Genomic DNA, 23,139 nt, shown 5'->3' with positions numbered 1-23,139 from the left:
CTACCCACTTTTTACTTCATCACCTCACTCACTAAAATAAACTAAATAAATAAATTACACATTTTATAATTGAAAACTTTAACAAGTTTCAAAATTTATTTAAATTTAGTTCGTTAAACTTTTGAATCGATTTGTAACGACTTTTCACTAAAACAAAAATGAGTTTTTACGACACCAAATGCACACCGTGAATATGATTTTACGACGCGCAAGGTAAAGTCGTATTATGACCAGTCATGGAAAGTCATTCACTTTCAACGACATGCTATAGCATGCTGTTAAAATTTTTTAACAGCGCATCTTATATGTCTTGTTTAATTTTTCTACGACTACTTTTGCATACCGTTAATTCAAGAGACAAACTACAACACATAATGTTTGTCATTAAATATTTAACACAACGGCCTATTTTGCCTGTCATAGAATATGTATAATTTTTTTTTTTAAATTCAGAAGGTTCTATTTCACCTATTCTGTACAATCTAAAAAAAAATTATAAACAAATTTCACAAATATATATATATATATATATATATATATATATATAAGTATCAATTAACTACCAAAATATTATTTCAAGCATCAAAAAGCTATTCATAAGTTTTGAACATCCAAAAATTATTTGTACATTCCAAACCATCCAAAAATGTTTCTAAACATCAAAAATTGTGTGCAACAGGCCAGGTGTTCAGTTGAGCATTTGTGAGGTCGAGATGCTATGGTTGTTTGCCTATACGAGTGCATTAATATCAACTTGTATTTGATTTTTAAGGTTGGGTTATTTGCTATGAACCACTGCCAGCAACCGAAGTGGAACAGCCAAAGCTATTCTTTGTTGCAGCAACCAATGATGCAATAGCAATGAGTAGACCTGTTACTGCAGCACCATCTGCATATTTGACAGCATTTTGTGGGACAGATTACAAAGACAGAAGCAGCAGTACCATGATTTGACAAGATTAAAGAAAATACAATTACTTCAATGTAAAAATTGCAGCAATTTGAATAATATGCTTTCAATTAGAGAAAATACAATTACTTCAATGTAAAAATTGCAGCAATCTGAATAACATGTAACACGAGCATCTAAATTTCAGGAATGAAAAAAATGGACTAGATTTGTCAAGAGACGATTCAATTGGTTGATTACCTGAGAAGTGCACAAGTTTTGAATGCCATGAATGATTGTAGCACTAGAACCAAGACAAAAGATACCAGTAGCAAATATTAAGGACCAAACAAATCTTTCTTTGGAATAACCATAACTGTGAACATAAAAGAGTAGGATTCAGCACATCCATAAAACCAGAGGCATCTAATGAATATATGTGCAAGTGTATTTCCATAATATTCAATATATATAAAACACACGGCCTGTAGATGATATAGTGGTCTTCCAAGTTGCATTACAAAAAGCCACCCATTTGTCAAAAATGTGAAATATATGCTCATGATTAGTTTTTTATAAATATATGTTCGTAATGAAATTGTTCAAAAATTTTTTACTCTGAATCACAACTCCAATTTAACTTATCCATTGAATCAAATTTCAAAATGAGAGATTACAAAGCTCAGATCAAGTTTCAAAAAACAGAAACTGAAAGAAGAAATGTGAAAGCATGCAGATTCATATTTTAATATCCATAAACAATAAAATGCTTAGCTTAGCGCCCATTTGGGAAAAACTGGCAGCTTGAGATAAAATTTATGTATACTCCAATATAGCTCTAACCTTACCATTTGTAACAGCCCTATCTTTTCCTTGTACCTGTCCACATTATGATCATGTAATATGTTAGTTTATATAAATCACAAACATAATACATATATGCATTTAGAAACACTCTGTTTCATATCTATTTGTCTGCTAACAGTTTGAAATATTTGTTGCAACTATCCTAGACTACTATCACAAATAATATCGAGAACTAAATTCATTAAAAATTAAACATGCTGACATCATTTAAGAATAAAAAAATAATTCAATTTCCAAGGCAATAGCTTTAATTTGATTTACCTTAACACTAGAGTATTAAACTAAGATAATTTTTAAGTGTAAACTATCAGTAGACAAATTGGAGAAAATATGACTACATACTTCCAAAGAACTTGTAGACATCTTTCACAAGTGAAGATAACATATCAAGGAGGTTTAGTCACCACAAAGAATGCCCCCATCTAATGCTAAATGCATTATATTTGATAACATTTTAAGAAGAATGCTATTAAAAAATGTTATTAAAAATGTTTTTTTGTTGTAGTGGGGATATGTTACCTCTTTTGATGTCTGATCTAAGATAATTCAACCATCGAAGCTTGCAACTCTTACCACATCGCTTCAAACCTACATTTATCACACAAAAAAAAAAAAAAAAAAACAAAAACAAAAAAAAAACAAAACAGAGCGGAAGCAAAGATCTAAGTGAAACAATAATTTAAGAATGAGTAGAAGAAAACATAAAGAGGAAAAAAAAAAAAAGGTGAAGAGTATCAATGACCTTTTTATAGTAACCAGGGAGAAGTGCATTCACGTTTGGGATTGGACTAATTACAACACCGACCGACGCCATTCTTACTACTCAACTCCAAAAACAAACCCAGTCAAACCAGTTTTATTTACTGGCTGAAATGGTCTAGAAAAAGTGAGATTTCATAACTTCAAAATAATTTTTCATCTTCCCACTTCTATGTGTTTTTAGCATTATTGATTAAGCATACTCTTACCAAACTAAAAAGCATAAAGGCTATCAGTCTGTGTGCATGGTGTAAGATGACAGACCATTCCAAAAAAAATTATAAAAAAAAAAAAAACCACTTATTTTCGAAATGACAGGCCATTCCAAATACCAACTATCAAATAAATTTTTCACATAATATGATACATTATAATATGGGAATACCTTTAGTGCCAATACTTGTCTTTGGCACTAGTATGATGCAATCAAAGATTGATTCACCAATAAAAGTGGCCCAGGGGAAAAAAAGAAAATTTATCTTCAACAAAATATCATATTTCCTTGGAATTAAAATAATTATCTTCACTTTTTATCTTGATTTTTGTTTAAATCTCAAAACATGATGATTGGCTTCTACAACATTTCATCAGCTAAATTCTGGAACCAACTTGTAGCTGAACTTTTTATGATCTATTCCTTCTTATGGTACACGCATAACATAAAGCGTGGGATAGATCCCAACATCAAATTTTCCACATTGTATTATGATTCCCACTCACTTCCCGCTATGACTGAACTCTGCTCATTGTATACAGGGATTTTGTATTGAAGGATGTTTGGGGCTGCTTTTTTCCGTGTTTTTTTTTTTTTTTTTTGGCTTGGGATAGGAGAGTTGAATCCTAATGCCAACACAGTGCGTGTTCTGTGTGTAGCAGGGAGTTAACCTTGATACTGCTGCAGAATGGAGTTGTTGCTGTTAGTTGCTCTTATGTGTAGCAGAGCTACTGGAGAGCTACTGAGCGTTGATGTTGCTGCTGATTGTTGCTAATGCAGAGCTGATTTTGGTGCTTTTTTTGGGTGCTGCAAAGTTGTTTTTCATGCTATTTTGGGTGCTGATTTTGGTGTTGTTTTTGGTCCCTCAAAATTCACAGCAGCACGCACAACAACAGTAGACCACTCCTAACTAACAGTAGCAGCAGCCACACTGCAACACAATAAAGGAACCAACACCCATGATTTGCAACTCTACTTCATTTTTCCATTAAAAATATCTTATAGGTGACTTCACTAGTAATCAGGACGCAAATTTAACTTAACACTAACAGAAGGGCAGTAGTGTCATAAGTTTTAATTTCATTTTTTAATCTTGCAAGAAACCAAATAAAAGAATAAAATGATAAACATGTGAGCAATGCAACAATTACTTCATCGTAAATAAACTAACATAACTTACAATTATGAGGAAAAGTGGCTCCAAAGATGACCAAAGTCTTTGCAAACTATCCACCTTCAAGGCTTCCACAATCACCCTCCAAAAGAACAGAGTTAAGAATACCACCCTCCAAAAAACCTAGCCATGAAATTGAATACCACCCTCCAAAAAAAACAGAGTTAAGAATACTCAAATAGATTAACAAAAGAGAGCACATCCAAGTTAAGAATACTCAATCCACAAAGCTATTAAGAGTACATGAATTCCATCCACACAAAGTGCATAAAGGATAAAGAAAACATTTCACAAAAGAGAAACAAATAAAAATAAAGAGCATTGTGGTTTTTTTTTTTTTTTTTTGGGTGGAAAAGAGCATTGTGGTTCCATAGGACAACATTTTAAAAATGAACTAATCATTAGAATATGATTAAAACCATAAAGGAAAATGAACTAATCATATAGAAATAGTTGTTTCATAATTATTATTGGATACAACAAGGATAACAAACTCAATGCAAGTTAACAACACTTGACAACAAAATAAAAATTATTATCATTAATTTAGTTACCTATGTTTAGTTTCAGCTAAGCTTCATTTTTTTTATAAATTTATTTCCTGTGAGATGTGGGTTTCTAAGCCACATGTCTGGTACTACTTTAGGCTTGCAAAATATTTTGTTAATAAAATGAGGAAGATAGCAAAGATAGACATATTAATTAATAAAAGACTACAACAAATGGCTTATTTTGAACCAGTTATCATCACTGCAATGTAACAGAAGAAGATTAAAATTGGATTCAAGATGTGGAGTCTTACAATTGACATACAAGCTACAACAACTTCACAAGAACACATGAAGGAACCATTTTTAGAACTAGTTGTAAAGAAACTAACTTGTCTTTGTAACCAGATGCGGCTTCTAGATTGAGATCTACCCACATGGGAGCTTCGATTTCATCCTGTATATGTGAAAATCAGTAGTAATTGTAACACAAGACTCTCTTGGAAATTAATACAAACACAAAAGACACATTTTAGATTCTCACAGTTATTGGATTCAAAACAAGATAAAATGCAAAGTAGACATGATGAATATTAAAGCAAACAGGAAGAGAGATGAAGGAAAAAAAAAAAAAAAAAAAAAAATTTATTAAAGGTTGGAAAACAAAGGAAAAAAATGGGGTCAATAGTATGAGATTAAAAAAAACAACAGATTCAAAGCAATAATTAATCCCAAGAAGATCAAAACCCAGCTTTAAACATGAAAACAAGCCAAGATCAATTTTCCATAACATATTGAAGTGAACATACCATTCCCTGATCAAAAATCAATCAATCAACTGACGAAAAAAATCCCTAATTTTTTTTCTTCAAAATCATAAGAAACACTAATGAGTTCAATCATTTCCAAGATTCAAACCAACCAATAATCAATGTGGGTAATGAATCAACAAGTAAACCACGAAGAAAATGAAGAATCATAAGTTACTACAAAAAGTCCAGTGATCGACTGGTTCAACAATGCTCTTCCTCGGAGGAGCAACTACTGTATCTCTGTTTTCGGCAATTTCTGGGTCTTCTTTACCCAGGTTCATTAGTTTTTCTTGGAACCATTTCAAAGAAAAACAGACTTCAAAGACATAATCGATGGGCAGAGTTAGAAACGATTATTGATAGATCGATTGAGGGGGTTTGAAAAGGAGCTCTCGAAATTGATCTTCTTCATTGCGTTGGGTTTTCTTTGGAAACAAATATGGTAAGAGTTTGTTTGCCGCTCAACCAGTGCTTCAAATCCTCTCTCTTCTCCCTCTCTTCTAGATTTTGCAACTTCTAGAAAGAACCCAATTAGAAGCCAAAGAGTTTTTTTTTTTTTTTTCCTTTCTTTGAACCCTAAAGCCAAAGAGTTTGTATTTTGATATATATATATATTTTAATATATTTTTGGTGATTACCCCCAGTTGGGTGATGAAACCCAGAGAAAGGGAAGAGTTTTTTTTTTTTTCTTTTTTTTTTTAATTTTTTTTTGGTATTTGGCGCTCAAAATTTTCATTTTCGGGCTATTATTTTTTTTTTTCCCTTTCAGTGGTACTTTTCACAACGGCAATTACGTGTCGTGGAAAGTATAATATTTTAAACAGTTGTCTTTTTGTACCTTGTGATAAGTGAAATTTTTAACAATTGACTTTTTATATGTTATGAAATGTTCAATATTTTTAAGCGCTGGTGTATGCGTGCCGTGTATAGTTGATGAATTAACGGCACGTCATATGTACGTCATAGAAAGTTTTATTATTTACTGCTAACATTACAAGCTGTTAAAAAAATAATCGTTATTAGCATTAACGACTTACGCAATAAACACGTCGTGGTTGGGAAATTATTTACGACATACAAAAAAAAATAAATCGTAAAAGTGAGAAACAATGGCTTACCTTTACTGTATGTCGTTGATGTGAAACTGTAAAAATCCAATTTTATTGTAGTATTTTGTCGAGTCAAGTTGAAGTAGTGTGATATTTTTATATAGTTTTAAACTTATCAAATGAGTATTTGACTATTTAAATTTAATTTAAATATTTTAATAAATCTAAAAAATATGATCAAATTTAACTTATTTACTAAACCATTTACACTCTAACAAATCTTTAACAAGTGAAATCATAATTATACATAGTTTTAATTTGAGAACTCTAAATAGAGCTCTAAGAGCATCTCCAACGGTAATAGGCATTTTACCTATCTAAATATTACTATAAAGTATATATTTTATTTTTCCTATCAACTATTTCATATTTCTACTCCAACCATGCTCTTTATTTTAGCTATTTATCTAAATACTATTAATTTTAGAAAATGCCACATCAGCAACAAAGATGGAGGGAAATGATCCTAATGATTAAACTCATTTTGCCTAGCCTTGAAAGCTAGCTACATGTAGCTAGTGAATATGAGTTGAGCTAAAATGCCTAATCATATGCCTAGTGCATTGGAGTTGAAAAAAATGAGTTATACTAGGTATTTTAACTAACAAGCATTATATGCCTAGTGGGTTGGACATGCTCTAACAAGATAGAGTTGGGAAAATAGAGATAAAAGAGAAGGATGTAAACTCCACCTCCAAATAAATACTCTTTCCATCATTAAAATTCTTAAATCAAAACCCTCAAATATTATTGATCATCCTGAATAACAGCCCCACCACGGACGCAAACTGAAGTGTCACTCTACTCTACAAGTGACTGAAGGAGACTATTTCAAGTAAAACGGAGTGCGCATCACTGCCTAGGCGAGTGGTATGCAATTATGAAATCATGCCAAGTAAACTACAATTCTGCCCTCATATATTTTAAAGTCGCTGAACTTAGAAAGGGTAAAACAGTCAATTTAATCCAAATGGTCCTAACCCACTCAAACCCACTTGCTTACCAGCCCCCAAACCACAGGAAAGGGAAAAACCACAGGTAAAACCGCTACACCCGCCTCCTGTTTTATTTCTCATCTACAGAACACTGTTTGCATCTTTATATATATAGACCAACCAAGATCACAAGTTCTTCATCAAATCCAAAATTCATCATAAACCTCTCAATATTGTTCACTTGAAATATTTACCAATTTAAAGAAAGCAGAAGCTGAAAGAAGAAGAAAAGGATGAGTTCGGCAAGCAGAGCTTGGATTGTGGCAGCGAGTGTTGGAGCTGTGGAGGCACTCAAAGATCAAGGGTTCTGTAGATGGAACTATGCCATGAGATCCATACACCACCACGCCAAGAACAACATGAGATCTTATTCTCAGGCCAAGAAACTGTCTCCCTCGTCATCCGCCGTGGTTTCGAGTAAAATAAGAGAAGAGAAGGCAAAGCAGTCAGAGGAGTCTCTCAGAAAAGTCATGTACTTGAGTTGTTGGGGTCCCAATTGAACCCCCCAAATTATTGAAAGTTTGAGAAGTTTGTTATTCCGAGGTTCGATCGGAAATTGTATAGTCCAAAGCCAGTTGCTTTATAATGGAAAAAAAAAAAAAAACCCCTCAAATTTTGTTGTTTAATTGCACTACCCAGAGCATGGCCAACCCTTCAATTCTTTCATCATAAAAAATAAAATAATGAAAAGGAAAAGAAAAAGAAGAAAGTGAAGGATATAGGACAATCATTTTATCAATTTCGTGTGAAATTATGAAAAATAAAAAAATAATAAAAAAATAGAGCAATGTTAGAGATATATAAAAAAAAGTTATCAAACACTCGTATATGGGTCGGTGAGTCCTACAATCATGGCAGTGGTTGGTAAATATTTTGATAGAACATTAATTTTTTGTTTGACAATTTTTAATTTTAATTAAAATGTTAAAAAAATATTATAAATTGTCATATTATTTTTTATTTTTTACATATTTTTTTAACATTTTAATTTTGATCCTGCATGGTCCAATCCACAAGTGATAGTAGACGAATCTAACCATAAATCATATTGTCATTATACGTATAATATGTTGACATCTCAATATAAGAGAATTTGAAAGGCTTATAAAATTTATCACAAATCTCGTTTTGATAATACAAACTGTTCATTTCGTAGAGTTTCTTGTGATGTCCCGAATCCTCAACTCGACGACTTAAGTGTGCTTTTTCAAACTTTTACTGACTTACCTTTGAAACCTTGAGTGTTGTGTGGTGTGCTAATGTTTGTGCACTGCACTTGTCTAGGTTTTCCTATTGTTTTATGAGTTAGAAATTTTTGAGTTTTGGACGTAAGGACGAAAAATGAAAATCTGGAATCACCTCCAGAAGGAATTGGGCTTGAATAGGTGTTGCTACACGTGCAGATTGGTGCAGGCAACTTGGTGTTTCTGGGCTGGAGGCTCTACAAGTGGGGTGGGCTAGGTTCGCACGTGCAGAAAGGGTCGCCGTACGTGCAACCAGGGGCTCCACACGTCCGGCCTAGCGCGTTTCTGGTCTCAAATTTCATCTTTTTTTGCTAAAAAACTGCCCCCCCCCCCCTTCTCTCTCTCTCTCTCTACATCTCTTTCTCTTCGTTCTCTTTAAAAAATAACCATCTCTTTCTCTTCGGTCCAAGCAAATCAAAAAAGAATTTGACACTAGTTTTTTGGACCAAAGTGACGAGTGTGAGAGCATCATTTTTGACCGGAGCGATCAAAATTCCGACAAGTCCAAATTTGGAAGGTTTTCTTCCTTTCCTCCTCTTCTTTCCTAGAGGTAGGAATTTCTTTTAGGCCAAGTTTGGAAAGATCTAAAAAAGTCAAAAAGTTATTCAAAAAGTTAAAAAGTTAACACTATTCACCAAAAGTCAACAATTACGGCTGCACAACTCTCAATTCAAATTTTTCCCTACAAATCAATTTTTACAATTTTTTATTACACATTTTTCAATAAAAAGTCAAGAAGTTAACCCAAACATCCATATTTTCAACCTCAATTTTTTAGTTCAAAAAGACAAAAAGTGCACTTTTTTAGTCTTCCCAACCTTGGCCTTAATATGATTTTATATATGAATATTTGGTATTTTCATTACATAAATTTTAGAAAATTTGTAGAGATTTGAAAGCATGTTCTATGAGAAATTAGATTTTGTGGTTATGTATTTCTTGAAATATTCTCTATTTAATGCGAGTTTGAAAGGTCTTGGAGCATATGGAAACTTTAAAATGAGAAAGCCCTAAATATTCAAAGAAAAACCCTAGTTTTCTTGATATTATATGATTTGGAGAAATTGAAAAGTTTATTGATCATTTTGAAAAATTGGAGTTGAATATTATTGATTGAAAAAATGATAAGAATATCGCATACATTTTGGACAATTGATTGAGATTGATGATAATATAAAAAATGTTTCACTATATACATTATTGAATTCATTGAGAGTGATTATTTATATTATTGTTAGTTATGCTCTAATATTGCTACATTAGAATATTTTGATAGAGATAATTGTTATTAGCAATTAGTGGAGGATTATATTGTTGTAGAAATAATTCAACCTAGAGTGAATTGAAACCTCATTTGTAATTGACTAATGACATAGATTTTTATGAATTGTGCAATGAAGTAGAGTGAATCGAAACCTCATTTGTAATGACATAGATTTTTATGAATTGTGCAATGAAGTGAATTGAGTGAGAATGAATGAAAGTAATTTAAGATACTCTCGATATACAGAGGTATCGCATTGATTTTGACTTGCAACCGATAAAGTGGGGTGTATGTCGGCTTAGCGAGACTATGGATATGCATATATAATTGAGATTCATCATTGGTGTATGTATATGCGTAGAGATCCTTATTGATAAATGTATGTATTGAGAATTATTTAAGATCTTGTATTGTATCAAAACTAGTTATGGTTATGTGTGTTGTGATCTGTTGTAAATTGAGTATATGTACATGTACATAAATGTTGAGGTGAAATAAGATACTTCTGAGGAAATTGTGTATTTGAAATATAAATGGGAAATTGACATATTATATAAGTATAATGTGGAGTATCATGATCATATACATGTATGAAGTATATTAATTGGAATTACATAAATTGCCTACTGGATTATATGTTGATCTCACGTTGTTGAAATTTTTTCAAGTATCAATAATGAACCACAACCACGAGTTGGTGTGGAGAATGAGTATGAGCTAGATGAGTCTTTTTATTGTAGCTACAGGGTCTTTAATTGTAGGCAGAATGCCATATGTGTATAAAGGATTACACCTTTTTCTTTTGTTGATGAAAGCTTGAGGTCATATTAAGATCTCGTTTGAGAACAGACTATTTTTTAATAACATTTTGACTTTTTACAAAAAGATGTACAAAAAAAAAAATAGAGAGAGTGATCTGATAACTCATAGTAACTTTTTGGTTAAAATATATAGTTAACAAACGAGACATAAGTTTTATTATATTAATGACTCTCTCATGTATCAAATGGTCATCATATGTATCACTTATTTGAGACAAACTCCATTTTATTATGTTTATTATTGTCTTATTATCTATCACTAGTTGAGTTTATTTTTTTTGGGGTCAAATCATATATTTTTGGGGGTGTTATAACTCTCAATGTATATTATTCATAAAAAAATTAGTTCGATCCAATAATCATAATATTTTTTATTTTATTATATTTATTTCTAAAATATGGAAGGCAAAAACATTTTAAACATAGACCATTTATTTTATTAGAGATAAATATGATAAAATAAAAATGTTACAATTAACGAATTGACATAATTTTTTTATGAATGATATATTGAGAGCCCTATAAAATGAAACCATTTAAATCATTAAATCATTGAACGAGTACTTGTAACTCTTAAGCTCTCTAATGTTGAATGTGAATATGAAAAAAACCAACCTTAAAGGTGTTTATTTGGAGGGATTGAATGATACGATTAGACTCCATATCCAATAAAAAAAAAAAAAAAAATTATTGTGAAAATTATGAATATTTGTGGTGCATATCATTTACACTTTTGTCTTCATTATCTTGTAGTATATAAATTTTTTACTTTTTTCGTCTCCAAATATTAGTTCTTTATTTATTTATTTTTTTTTAATTATCCCCAAATATTAGTTAATTTTTAAAAATCAAGTATTAAAATAGTATGAATTTCTTATTTGTCATTCTTTTAATTCATTAGCTTTAATATGCACAAAAAGTATAAATAATTGTAACAATTGATATTCCTAAAACAATTTGTATTATTTTAATTTTAATGGTTTTGAAAATTTAATATTTTTAAAAGGCAATGTCTTGTCTCCGGTCTGAAATCGGACTAGAGCTTTCTGTTATGCTTTTATAGGCTCATCATGGAGCTCATATCGATAATCTAAATCATCAATGTATAGAGCCCGTCGAGTATTTTATCCTTACAAAAAATCACGTTAATCAAATATTGATAGTCACTTGATCAGATCAAATTTGTATCAACGGTAATTATAATTATAAAAATAAATTGTTCACACAAATGTAATATGATTAAATGGTTATTGATATCCGGTCAATATGATTTTTTTCAAGAATAAAGTATTCGACGATTTTTACACATTGAATAGTTTGAATTATCAAGACATACCCAAAATAGGTTGTACTAGATCGTTTAGTTAGACTAGCCAGCTAGAGACAATCTAAATCTTTTTTTAAAATGTAATAATTGTACTATAATTCTTTAAAAGGATTAATATTTTGACACGGAATAAATTTTTATTGAAAAATGAGTGAGACTATTAAAAGAAGAGCATTAATAGCTTTAATATTGATATGAGTCTCATGTGATAAAATGTTTTGCTCCTATTTATTTATTTATTTTTTTTTTTTTTTTTTTACCTTATTAGCAGTGGTTTAGTAATATCAATCACTGCTGATTTTTTTTTTAACGTGATATACAAATTGAGGCCTAGTTTGGGAAGACTAAGGCTTATTTTGGCAACATAGTTTTAAGTCACTTTTTTTGTTTAGTAGCAAAAGTCAAAAGTTGATTTTTTTGGCTTTTTTTTCATTTGAGAAGTTGGTTTTTAGCCAACGGTGAAATTACAATTTTACCCCTCATGGGTCAAAATGTGTTACATAGGTGAAGTTGTAAATATTTTAAATAAATGGGGGTAGTTTAGTCATTTTATTATGGTTTGACATCATAAACAAATATTAATCAAAAAAGTCAAAAGTCACTTTTTACCAACTTCCCAAATCATTTGTCTAGAAAAGCCAAAAACTTGATTAAAAGCCAAAAAGTCACTTTTTACCATCTTCCCAAAATAAGCCTAAATAAGTGTATTTTTTGACTTTTTATGAAATATGGGTTGAGTTTGGGTTGGGTTTGAAATGATATGTTAGAGAGGTGATATGACTTAAATAAGATGATGTGACTTAAATAGATTAGTGACTTTTTAATTTTTTACCTTTTTTCAATCATGTCAAACCTGAGTTTAAAAAAACGTGATATACATACATGGGATCACATTATTAGTTTATTGATATAAAAGTCAAACCGTGTGCGCATTACTGCGGACTGCCGAGTGGTATACATTACACAATGATGGCACTATATCAAGTTCATGATCTCAATCGTGAAACTACCATTCTGTCCTCGTGTTGCAGAACTCAAGAAGGGTAAGACAGTCATTCCGGTGGTACCAAAACGCTGCCGCAGTCCTATTCTCAAACCCACTTGCTTTCAATAGGGGTGTTTGAGAAGAGCTTTGGGTGAGAAGATGAGTAGGAATGGCAATTTGAATCCGGTTCGATGGAGACCCGACCTCCCGTCTTTGATACGAGTGATTTTTTTTCGAAAAATACTCCCGACAGGTCGGGAACGGTATTTAAAATTGAATCTCCGATCAGTTTCGGGCCGGGGACAAGAATAGCTATCACAGTCCTGAACCCGGCCCAGCCCCGTCCCCGGCCCCACCCCCGGTTCTCCCCCGAAATGAAATTACCATCATACCCCCTTTATTCATTCACATATATATCCCCTCTCCTATCCCTATGTCCTCCGATTTGTCCCTCTCTCACTCACTCTTCCCTCTACTCTCTCTCACTCACTCCTCTCCTCAGTGGCGACGGCGAGTGCCATCTCCTCTCTCCAGTGGTGACGGCGTCATCTCCTTCTCCGCGGCAGTACGCACACCCTCGCCTCCTCCTCCTTATCTTCCTCCTCCGCGCCACCGCCGAACCTTCATACTCCGGTTTCAGTTCCAACCACGACAGATCTGGGCAGATCTAAGTAGATCTCATCTCCTCTGCACCACTGCAGATCTTACATCTCAGATCTAAGAAGATCAAATCCCGCCATTTATGTATATACATGTATGTGTGTGTGTCACTGTGTGTAATATGTCATTTGTCTCCATATTATTATTAATTTTGTTTTTTTTTTTTTTTGTGATTGATGATGTTGTTGATGAAAATGATGTTGATGATTTATTATTGAGAGTGAGAGAAAGCTAAACAGAGAGAGAGGGAGCTACGGGGATTTTCCGGGATAGGGGAAACCCGATCCCCGTTGGGTACGGGGGTGGGGGGTGATGGGTTCTCTGTCAGGGATCGGGGACGGGGACTGCAATCCCTGGCCCGGCCCCGTCCCGCCCCGGCCCCGCCCCATTGCCATTCCTAAAGATGAGGTGAGGATGGGTTAAAATAGTTTATTAAAAAATAAAATAAATTAAAATAATTAATAAAGTAAAATATTATATTTAATTCATAATTTTTTTTTTATAACTATAAAATTAACTAGAAAAAAGTGATCTAACTTTCTAAACAAATTTTTTTGGATAAATTATACTGACATTTCTTAAGGTTTGTATTTAATACAGATTCTCTCCTTATGTTTAAAAAATTACACTTATTTTCTGTCAGATTAAAATGATATATTTACTCCTTAACCTTTATATATATAAAATAATAAAATAATATTGATATTTTATTCAATTATTTTCTTTGGTTTAACTCACAAAAAATTAATTTTTTTTTATTTTTCGTGTTTTTTCATTTTTATTAATTTTTTTTAATATTTTAAGTAATTATTTTTAGATACGACTAATCTAGATATGTATAATATTTTGTGTTTTCTTTTTGTTCTGTTTTGTTTTGTTTTTTTTTTTAAATTCACCAAATACAAACAAACATAAAAAAATAAAAAAATAAAAATTCAATAATACTGTAATAAATGTGAATGACAGTGTTTGATAATATTGTAACAAATGTGAGTGAATAGATGAGAAAAAAAATGATGGTGGAAATAAAAATGAAAATTTCTATTTATATATGATGTGGGTAGGCCCATAAAGGCCATAACCCATTATAAACAACCCAAGCTTACCACTTAGGGCCCAATACATAACCCAACTGATAAGGCCCAACACAGCTGGAAGTCAACATGACATGAAGGACCAATAATATTCAGACACGTGGCAGGTAAAGGGCAAGCCACATTAGCAGACAAAGATCTGCAAAGTTATTACCACTGCACATCGCCATTAATGCAACCCCTCACAGCATTTATTACGACAACACCTCTCCGTCGGGACAGCACGTCCTCACCCTGAACAAGGTAAGCTACAACATAGACTTTTGGTCAAGGTGACAAGTCGGAAAGGACAACGAAATAATTACCAAAGGATATAAGTAGACGTTGAACACAAGAAGAGGGTTAAGCTTTTCTATCTCTAATTCATATACCTCCATCCTACTTCCTCTTCTTCTAACTTGCTCGTTGGAGGGTTCACTGGGGGACTCCCCGTTCCCCATTGAACTCGTGTGCAGGTTCATCGGTGGGCTTGGCTATCCAGATACCGATTGGAGAAGCGTGGACTAGGCCGACCCATTCCGTCTGGGACCCGTTATATCATAACTGTATCATTTGTTGGCGCCGTCTATGGGAAACGCTTTGCTCCGCGGGCTAGTTGTGCTCATTGTCGCCGGAGGCCCTGTTTCAATAATCCTTTCTTGCTACCCATCAAAGTGTATGGTCACGACTAGATCCATGGCTTCTCACCAAAATACTTCCGACCACCAAGCCGACCCCCCAATCCAAGCAACACACCACAGTATTTCATTGAGCTTACCAACAGCATTAACCGCATGGCCGAGCAAAACCAAGCCCTGATAAATGCCCTACTCCAAAGAAACCTTCCTATGCCTCCTCCACCACCTCCAGATATTCCGCCCAACCAAGAACGAGCCCCGAGCCATACTACCCCGCAGCCCTATCCACCCAACTTGAAAGGCTTGCAACCTCTGCCTCCTCCTAATATAAATCCACCACCCCGACCCCCGCATCCATCGGTCCTGGCACCAACCCCTGAAAGGGAAGCCAGTAGCGTTCAACCCCCGCTGCCTTCCGGTGGTGATAACATCCTTCTCTGGGATGCAGAACTCTGAGCCATGAAGCTCCAACTCCAAGGAGTCATGCAGAACATCCAACATAAACCCTCTACCACAACAAACTCACCATTTGTTGCCTCCATCTGGGACAAACCCCTACCCCCCAAGTTCAAAATGCCCACCATTAACTCTTTTGACGGTACGACGGACCCGGTCGACCATCTGGAGACCTACAGAACCCTCATGATCCTCTATGCATTCCCTGATGAGATCATGTGTCAAGCTTTCCCCGTGACACTGAAGGGGTCAGCTTGGCTGTGGTTTAGCCAATTACCAGCAGACTCCGTCTTCATTTTCCAGCATCTCAGTGACTCCTTCCTCAGCCATTTTATTGGAGCCCAGCGCCAATGCCGTCCGGCAACCCAACTCCTCAATATCTGTCAGACGGAAGGGGAGTCTCTGTGCAGTTTCGTTACCCGCTTCAACACCGAAGCCTTGCAGGTAGCGGAAAACGATGACAATGTCATTCTTACGGCTTTCATGGTCGGCCTACGGTCATCTGATTTCCTCTTGTCCCTCTAAAAAACCCCCTGACCTCCATGGTAGCCCTACTCTCCAAAGCCCAAAAATACATGAACGCAGAAGATTCTTTAGCCGCCCGCCAAGACCCTATAGCAAAAAACCAGACCCTCCGAGAAAAGCGAAAAGACTCAGAAGCCAGAAACACCTAGTATAATAACCAAACACTGCATTATACCGACCGACCACCCCGAGCCGACCGGTCAGCACCAGTCCGACCACCCGGTCAGTTCAAGCGGTGCACACCCCTTAATTCCCCTATGGAACAAGTCCTCAATTAGATCCAGCGGGACTACCCCCTCAAATGGCCCCAACCATCACGAATCCCTTCCAATCGGAAGGACCAATCCAAATATTGCCGTTTTTACCAGGACTACGACCATAATACCGATGAGTGTGTTAACTTCAAAGATCAGGTCGAGACCTTAATACGTCAGGGACGTCTTAGCCGGTTCACGGACACCTGCCCCCAGCAGAGACAAAGGACTGAGCCCGCCAAGAACAATCGCCGGCGCACCCCTCCCCGGCAGCCTGCCCAACCAAATCAAGGCCATGATCGCCCTCCACAACAACCTCGGGCACAAGGTTATCCCGCCCCACCTGTTGGAGAAATCAGAGTTATCTTTGGCAGGCTTGCTTGTGGAGGATCGTTCCGCTTGGCACAGCGGGCAGAACTCAAGAAGATAAGGCAAGGTTCAAACAAAGAGGTTGCCACATTGGACCGACCTTCCAAACAGCCCAGACAGTGGACCGAGCCTATTACCTTTACGGATGCCGACTGCACAGGCATTCGTTATCCCCATGATGACCCCCTCGTCATTTCGGCCTTCCTTTCCAACTACAAGGTTAGACGGGTTCTCGTAGACAACGGTAGCTCTTCAGACATCATCTTCCTCAACTGCTTCCGCCAACTCAAGATCAGGGAAGAAAGTCTGTCTCCTCTCCAAACCCCTTTGGTCGATTTCACTGGTGATCGGGTGACCTCCATCGGCTCCATCGACCTCCCCATCACAATCGACGAGTACCCACGCCAGACCATTAAGCTGCTCACCTTCCTTGTTGTCGACTGCCCCTTTGCCTACAACATCATTCTTGGCCGCACCGCCCTGAATGCTTTTCAAGCTATCACATCCACTTACCACCTTGTCATCAAGTTCCCCACCGATCTGGGGGTTGGGACAGTGAGGGGAGAGCAGACCGTGGCCAGGAAATGTTATGTCACCTCACTCAAAGAAATCAAGCTGAAGGAGGCTATGATCATTGAAGGACTCGATGTCAGAGATGATGACGAACTGGTTAGAGGGGAACTAGTGGAGGAGCTCGTCGAGGTCCTCGTCGACCCCACTAACCCGACCAAAATCGCCAAGAATGGCAGCCAACTATCCCCCCAAGCCAAGGCCAACCTCACCACCCTCCTGGTTGAACACAACGACGTGTTTTCCTGGACTCACTCCGATATGCCGGGTATTGATCCCTCCTTCATCAGCTACCATCTCAGTGTTGAGCCCCATTTCTGACCTATCCGCCAGAAGCAGCGCATTTTTCACCCAGAACGCAACAACCTTATTGCTTCTGAAGTAGACAAACTCCTCGAGGCCCAGTTTATCACTAATGTGGACTACCCCAGATGGCTATCGAATGTGGTTTTGGTTCGTAAAAACAATGGCAAATGGCGACTCTGTGTCGACTACTCCGACCTTAACCGAGCTTGCCCCAAGGACAGCTACCCTCTCTCTTGCATAGATCTGCTGGTCGATGCCACGGCCGGTCATCAAATGCTCAGCTTCATAGATGCCTTCTCCGGATACAACTAAATCTTGATGCACCCATCTGACCAGAAGCACACCTCCTTCATCACCGACCGAGGCACCTACCATTACCGTGTGATGCCATTTGGGTTGAAGAATACCGGGGCCACTTACCAACGGCTGGTCAATGCCGTCTTCCACCATCAAATAGGCCGGAACATGGAAGTATATGTCGATGACATGCTGGTCAAAAGTAAGCTCTATACCGATCATCTGGCCGACCTACGGGAAACCTTTGCCACCCTACGAAAGTACCAGATGAAGCTCAATCCGGAAAAATGTGCCTTCGGCATGGGATTTGGGAAGTTTTTGGGGTTCATGGTCAGTCAGCGAGGCATTGATGCCAACCCTGAAAAGATCAAGGCCTTGATTGAAATGCAGTCACCCAGAACGGTTAAGGAGGTTCAAAGACTCACTAGCCGAGTTGCCGCCCTTAACCGCTTCATTTCCCGCGCAACGATAAGTGCATCCCCTTCTCCAAAGTTCTTCGGCAAACTTTTGAATGGACGACCGAATCCGAAGAGGCTTTTCAACGGTTGAAACAGTGCATGGCCAACCCTCCCTCCTTTCACAGGCAATCACGGGCGAACCCCTTTTCCTCTATTTAGCTGTGTCAAGCACCGCAGTCAGTACAACTCTTATCAGGGAAGACGGCTCTATCTAACGACCGGTCTACTACATCAGTCGGGTTCTTAGGGAAGCGGAGCAGAATTACCCATTGTTAGAAAAATTATCCTTGGCCTTGGTCACCGTCTCCAGAAGACCCCGCCCCTACTTCCAAGCCCATTCCATAGTGGTCCTCACTGACCAACCGCTAAAGAAGATAATGCAACAACCAGAGCTTTCCGGCAGACTTATGCAATGGTCGATCGAACTCAGTCAGTTCGATATCTCCTACCGGCCTCGGACAGTAATTAAATGACAGGCTGTTGTCGACTTCATCCTGGAATTCACTAACCTCATCCCAACCACAACTCCTCTGCCCCCCACCAACCCCTAGAAGACCCCCACTCTTGGACCTTCAACGTCGACGCATCATCCCGCAAAGAAGGCAGTGAGGCTGGCCTCATCCTCACCGCCCCTGACGATGGTTATTTCAAATGTGCTCTCTGCTTCCTGTTTGATGCAAGCAATAATAAGGCCGAATATGAGGCATTGATAGCAGGTCTTCGCCTAGCCAGAGACATCAGTGTCAGCCACATCCGGGTGTTCAGCGATTCCCAACTTATTGTTGGGCAAATTACGGGGGAATTCGATGCCAAGGAGGACACCATACGGGCATATAAGGATGTTGCTCTCCCCCTTGCTCGCCTCTTCAATACCTTCTATATCAAGCACATCTCTCGAGCTGAAAACTCCAAGGCAGATGAGATGGCTCAATTGACTTCTGCAGACCAGTCAGATCTCAACCACAGGGTCCGACTCGAATACCTGACCCACCCGGCCATCTCCCTCAACCTGCAGGAAGTCCACTTCCTCCAAAATGAACATATCCCATAGGCGGCAGACATCTTTCTGTATTTGACAACGGGGGAACTTCCAGACGACAAATAGAAGGCCGCCAAAGTCAAGGCTCGGTCATCCAACTACATTCTTGTTGGCGACCTCTTATACAAATGTGGTTTTTCACTCCCATACCTCAGATGCCTCAATCCTGCTCAAGCAACCTACGTGATGAGGGAGATCCATGAGGGTATCTGTGGTAATCATTTAGGCGCCCGGTCTCTCGCCCACAAAATCCTCCGCACTGGTTATTTCTAGCCTACTCTTAATCAGGATGCGACAGACTTCGTGCTCAAATGTGATAAGTGCCAGCTTTTTGCCAACATCCCCCATGCTCCTCCTATAGAATTGATCACGCTTTGCAGCCCCTACCCATTCGCCAAATGGGGGATCGACCTGGTTGGCCCATTGCCCACTGGCCGAGGCCAAACCAAATTTGTCATTGTCGCCATTGATTACTTCACCAAATGGGTGGAGGCAAAACCCCTTGCCACAATTACCGAGCGGAACACAACTAGGTTTATTTGGCAGTCGATCGTATGTAGATTTGGCATCCCTCAAGCCATCGTCTTCGACAACGGCAAACAATTCAACAATGCCAAGTTCAGGAAATTCTGTGCAGAGCTTCAAATCCAGCCATGTTTCTCTTCTCCAGGTCACCCCCAAGCCAATGGCCAAGTTGAGGTCACCAATTGTTCTTTTCTGAAGATCATCAAAACCAAGTTGGAAGCTGCTAAGGGACTTTGGGCTGAGGAACTACCAAATGTACTTTGGGCCGAGGAACTACCAAATGTACTTTGGGCCTACCGCACTATCGCTCGAACTCCCACTGGGGAGACCCCCTTTCGCTTAACATACGGCGTTGAGGCGGTCATCCTAGTGGAAGTCGGTCTTTCTACCCCAAGGGTTCTACATCCGAATCTAGAGCTGACTGAAGAGCTGCGTTGGGCAGACCTAGACCTAATCGAAGAGCTCCGAGAAACCACTGCAGTCAAACGGGCCTCATACCAATAGAAAATGAGAGCTCACTACAACCGCAAAGTCCGACCAAGGGAGTTCGCCGTGGGGGACCTTATTTTGTGCGAAGTAACCCTCGCCACCAAGAATACGGCTGAGGGCAAGCTGGCAGCCAAATGGGAAGGACCTTACGTTGTTAAAACCAGACCTCGCCCAGGCACTTACCGACTTCAGGACATGGAAGGCTGCGATCTCCCTCACCCATGGAACGCCGAGCACTTGAAGCGCTATTTTCAATAAAAACTCAATTCTTGTCTCAATCTTTTGCTGTATTTCCTTTTTGACAATTTGCACACTTCACTGCTCTCATTCTCCTCTCATGTGATGTAAATTTCTGATCAAGTGGGCTACACTTTAATGACAACAAGCTTATCTCTCAACTATATGCGTGATCTTTCAAATAACGCTTTGATTGTAGCCTCGGCCAGACTGAGCATAACAGCCTCAGCCAGACTGAGCATAAAAGCCTTGGCCAGACCAAGCATACAAAGCCTCAGCTAGACTGAGCATAAAAGCCTCGTCCAGACCGAACATACAAAGCCTCAGCCAGACTGAGCATAAAAGTCTCGTCCAGACCGAACATACAAAGCCTCAGCCAGACTGAGTATAAAAGCCTCGGCCAAACCGAGCATCAAAGCCTCGGCCAGACCAAGCATACAAAGCCTTAGCCAGACTGAGCATAAAAGCCTCGGCCAAATCGAGCATCAAAGCCTCGGCCAGACCGAGCATACAAAGCCTCAGCCAGACCGAGCATGACCAGCCTCAGTCAGACTGAGCATGACCACCCTCAGCCAGACTGAGCATGGCAAGCTTCAGACAGATCGAGCATGGCAAGTCTCAGCCAGACTGAGCGTAAAACCCTCGACCAGGCCGAGCCTACACAACCTCAGCCAGATTGAGTTACTTCAAGCTACTGAATTACTTGCAGAGTCAGTTAATCATAGCTTAACCCCAACTGAGTACGCATGCAGAGCTCGGTCAAGGCCATTCATGCAAACTTCATGTCTGTGACATTAGTAGACAAACTTAGTCAAATTCCAAACTCATCTTTTATTTACCAACACTCTTGTAACATAATTTACAACTCCATTTCTGGGCATAATTTGAAACTTCAGACTCTTTTATTTACCAACACTTAGTCAAATTCATTCCAGATGGCAAACACAAACTTATAATTTTATTACATTTTCAACTTCACTCTGCATGGAGTTTTTATTACAAGTTCAAATTCACTTTGCATTGAGTTTTTCTTAACTTTACTCTGCATTCAGTTTTTCTTACATTTCAACCTTGGCTTTGCGTTGAGTTTCCCTTACACAAGCCTCATACACAAGTCACCACTCTCATTCATTCCAGATGCACAAGAAAAAACAATGGATTGAAAACACAACTCAAATTTTATTTATTCACAAACTTGTACATAAGTTCATTACAACAATTCAAAAAAAAAAACACAAAAAACCCTAAGTACAGGTTTTGTTCACACCAGTCACTCTTCTTCACTTGAAGCAAGGTCTTCTTCTTCAACGCCCTCATCCAGAGGGGTCTGGGCCACGTCGTATTCATCAATCCTTACACCGCTAAGGTCCAAGTCTGAGAACAGTTCTTCTGCCTTCCGCCTGAACATCTTCCAGCCACTGTCCCAGAACTCAGCCACTTCGTGTTTGTAGAAGTCCGACCGCTGGAAGCTCTCAATAACTTCTACTTCTGTCCTGCCCCCAACAGTTGTTCCCGACGGACCCGCCCCCCCAGACACTTCCCTTGCCAAGTTGCTGGCGACCGCGGCATTGATTGCCATCTGAAATTCAGCAAACCCCTTGAATTGCTCTACTGCCGCGATGCACAAGTCAGGGTATGCTGCCCTTTCAGAGGCTGCCTTGGTTTTTTCTTCTTCCAACTCCTTCTGCAACCTCGCCTTCTCCTCTATTGCCCTAGCACGCTTATCTTCCAGCTCCTTCTGCAGTCCAGCAATCTTCACATCTGCTTCATCCTTCTCTTTGATCTGCTGGGCGCGCAGTTCTTCATTGTTGATCATAGCCTCTTCAAACCGCTCGGTGGCGGCCGTGCAGGCATTTTGAGCATCCTGCAGCTTCTTCTGCTTGCCAGCCAGCTGGAACTCGAGCGACACTACCTTGCGGCGTTCGTCCTCTAGCTCCAGCTTGACCGCAAGCAGCTCAGCATGGGCACGGTCGGCAACATTGCCCTGCACGATCGCCAATACTTCCATCTTCTTCGCTTTCTTTGCCTCCTCCAACCCCCTGGCACACGCACTCCGCACAGCCCTTCTCCAATCCACACTCTCCCTCTTCAAATTTTCAAGTTGGGCCTTCACCTGCCCCAACTTCTCTCTCTCTCTCCTCCATTCGCCTTTCGCCACCGCCACCTTATTCAACGGGCCTCCTGCTAGAACAGTCGCCTTCATCTAGGCTGAGCATAACCCCTCCATCAGCTCAGCCTCAGTATAACCAGCCACCGAGCGGACGGTTGCGTTTTCCACCACCCCCAAGAGGTGGT

The 23,139-nt window shown here is 38.4% G+C and overlaps 1 long non-coding RNA gene across 3 annotated transcripts; it reads right to left on the bottom strand.

Annotated features, from left to right (window-relative positions):
• Nucleotides 1-545: 545 nt before the first annotated feature.
• LOC114315053 (uncharacterized) lies at nucleotides 546-5,891 on the bottom strand. 3 transcript variants are annotated; one of them, XR_003647644.2, is made up of 7 exons: nucleotides 5,379-5,891; nucleotides 4,784-4,848; nucleotides 3,910-4,050; nucleotides 2,276-2,344; nucleotides 1,738-1,768; nucleotides 1,151-1,265; nucleotides 546-889 (listed from the first exon to the last, which is right to left on the bottom strand). It is a non-coding gene; the product is annotated as an uncharacterized LOC114315053 (long non-coding RNA). The 3 variants fall into 3 exon arrangements; XR_003647645.2 differs by having other exon boundaries at nucleotides 5,401-5,774; XR_003647640.2 differs by lacking the exon at nucleotides 5,379-5,891 and having other exon boundaries at nucleotides 4,784-5,030.
• Between the last annotated feature and the right edge of the window lie 17,248 nt (nucleotides 5,892-23,139).

The sequence above is a fragment of the Camellia sinensis genome, chromosome 7 (genome assembly GCF_055761805.1).
Source record: "Camellia sinensis isolate YWXY chromosome 7, ASM5576180v1, whole genome shotgun sequence".
Classification (NCBI taxonomy): Eukaryota; Viridiplantae; Streptophyta; class Magnoliopsida; order Ericales; family Theaceae; genus Camellia; species Camellia sinensis.
Note: the sequence above shows the minus strand (reverse complement) of the source record. Positions and strands in the feature narration are given on the sequence as shown.